Source organism: Portunus trituberculatus, chromosome 46 (genome assembly GCF_017591435.1).
Source record: "Portunus trituberculatus isolate SZX2019 chromosome 46, ASM1759143v1, whole genome shotgun sequence".
NCBI classification, from domain to species: Eukaryota; Metazoa; Arthropoda; class Malacostraca; order Decapoda; family Portunidae; genus Portunus; species Portunus trituberculatus.
In genome coordinates, this window is record NC_059300.1 from 5,615,456 (window position 1) to 5,617,955 (window position 2,500).

Genomic DNA, 2,500 nt, shown 5'->3' on the forward strand with positions numbered 1-2,500 from the left:
CCTGAAGTACTGTTTAGGATAGTAGAGATGAAGGAGGGATGGAGAGAAGGAGGAGAAGGTAGGATATGAAGGATTGTGTTGCCCTAGGTAGTGTTTGATCAAGAACAGGATCTCAGGAAGGATCTCAAGGACTCGTGGTGGGGGTGGTGGTGGTGGTAGTGGTGGTTGGGGTAGTGATGGTGGTGGTGGTGGAGGGCTGTCAACACCTCGATAACTTCAGCACTTCGTCACCAAACTTCAGCTGTGGTTCTTACTTAGTGGAACGTCGACGAGTATTCTTCCCCCCCACTTCATTCTTTCTTCTGTCTCCCCCTTCCGCCCCTTCCATCAGCCCCGCCCTCTCCTTCAATGCAGTGATGTCCTTAGCGCCCCACGCAGTCCAATTACCGCCAATAACAGTAGTATTATGAACTGTTGTACTGCTCTCTCTCTCTCTCTCTCTCTCTCTCTCTCTCTCTCTCTCTCTCTCTCTCTCTCTCGGTTACGTACAATCCAATGCAAAAACAATAAAAGAAAGGAGGAGAAAAAAAAAGAGGAAGAGGAAAAAACTAGACAAGTACTGTTTCGTATTGACCAGTGCAAGCGTAATTAATCTTGAAGTTCTTTTAGAGTCCACACTGTATTCTTAATCCTAGAAAACTGTTCGTAGGGATTTCTATAGTTAACTTGAGAGCTTCAGTAGATATTTACATAGATAGGGTAAAAATAAAAAATAAAAGACAAGATGGGAGACTGAAAAATATAATAACAACAGGGAAGAGGAGAGGACAAGACGGAAGGAGGAGAAGGAGGAGGAGGAAGAAGAGGAGGAGGAAGGTAACATCAGGAAGGCGGCAGGACACAGGATAGTAAGAGGAAGGCACAGTGAGGTTCAATTAGGAATGGGAATGAAGGAACACACGAGTAAGAGTGTCTTGTGAGGTGAACTGGAATGCGTGTACTTGATCCAGTCAGTGTTTGTGTTGCGACTGGGAATTAGGAATCACCGGAGATGGAATGACTCTCTCTCTCTCTCTCTCTCTCTCTCTCTCTCTCTCTCTCTCTCTCTCTCTCTCTCTCTCTCTCTCTCTCTCTCTCTCTCTCTCTCTTCCTTTGACGAGGCTTCTCACCTTTAATTAATTTTGGGACGTTTGTGAGACCTGAGTTGCTTGCTGCTGCTGCTGCTGCTGCTGCTCCTACTGCTGGTGCTAGTGGTGGTGGTGATGGTGGTGCTGCTGCTTGCCCAGATACATGTAAAGGGGAGAAGGGGAGGGAGGGAAAGGGAGGGGAGGTTGAAGGGGTGAAAGGGAAGTCGAGTTTTGGAAGACTGATGATAGTGTAAAGTGAGGGTGATGAAGAAAATAAGGAAGAGGATGAGGAGGAAGAGGGAAATGAGAGAAAAAAGATCCAGGAAAACGAGAATGAAAGGGAAATAAAGGAAGAATACGAACAAGAAGATTACTTAATCCATGACGAAGAATACGAGGACGAAGAAAAGGGAAGAGGGGAAGCAGGAGATAATGGAGGGAATAGTAAGTAGATTAAAGGGAGATGAGAGGAAGGAAGAGAAGGGAAGGAAAGGGTGCACAGAGGGAGAGAAAAGAAGAGAAGAGAAAAGGACCTAAAGAGTGCATGCCAGAGAGAGACAGAGAGAGAGAGAGAGAGAGAGAGCAGTGTCGTTAGCAGCTCAATAAACTGATATAGATAAATAGATAATTGATTGAACTAAAAAGAAGAAAAAAAATCTATCATCCATGATAGTAGTAGTAGTAGTAGTAGTAGTAGTTGTTGTTGTTGTTGTTGTTGTTGTCGTCGTCATAAAGTTATTGATATTCTTCATCCATTTATTTTCTCTCTTGTTTCATTTTCTTTTTTTTCGTGTTTTTTTTCATTCCTTTTTTTCTCTCATTCTTCTTTATTGGATTTTTCTTCCATTTAATACTTTCTTCTCTTATTTCCTCTTTCCGGCGTTCCTTCTTTTCCCTATTTCCTGCTCTCTCTCTCTCTCTCTCTCTCTCTCTCTCTCTCTCTCTCTCTCTCTCTCTCTCTCTCTCTCTCTCTCTCTCTCTCTCCCTTTTCTTTATTGCTCCCTTCTGTGAATAGGGAGAGGGAGAGGGAAAGTCCGGGAGGAGAGAGAGAGAGAGAGAGAGAGAGAGAGAGAGAATGGAGGGAGGGAGAGAAGGAGAGATCGATGATGGTTTCCTGTCTTGTTCGCATCAAAACATTAACAAGAACCACTGTATTCTGTCTGTCTGTCTGTCTGTCTGTCTGTCTGCCTGTCTGTCTATCTGTCTGTCTATCTGTGTCTCTGTATGTTTGCTAATCTGTCATTCTGTTTGTGTGTTGCTATCTGTCTGCCTTTACACACACACACACACACACACACACACACACACACACACACACACACACACACACACACACACACACACACACACACACACACACACACACAATCTCTCTCTCTCTCTCTCTCTCTCTCTCTCTCTCTCTCTCTCTCTCTCTCTCTCTCTCATTTGAC

At 44.3% G+C, this 2,500-nt stretch overlaps 1 protein-coding gene across 12 annotated transcripts in view; it reads left to right on the forward strand.

Annotated features, from left to right (window-relative positions):
• The window catches only part of LOC123519699 (TOX high mobility group box family member 3-like), a 265,569-nt gene that overhangs the window by 148,089 nt on the left and 114,980 nt on the right, over positions 1 to 2,500 (forward strand). The window lies entirely within an intron of this gene.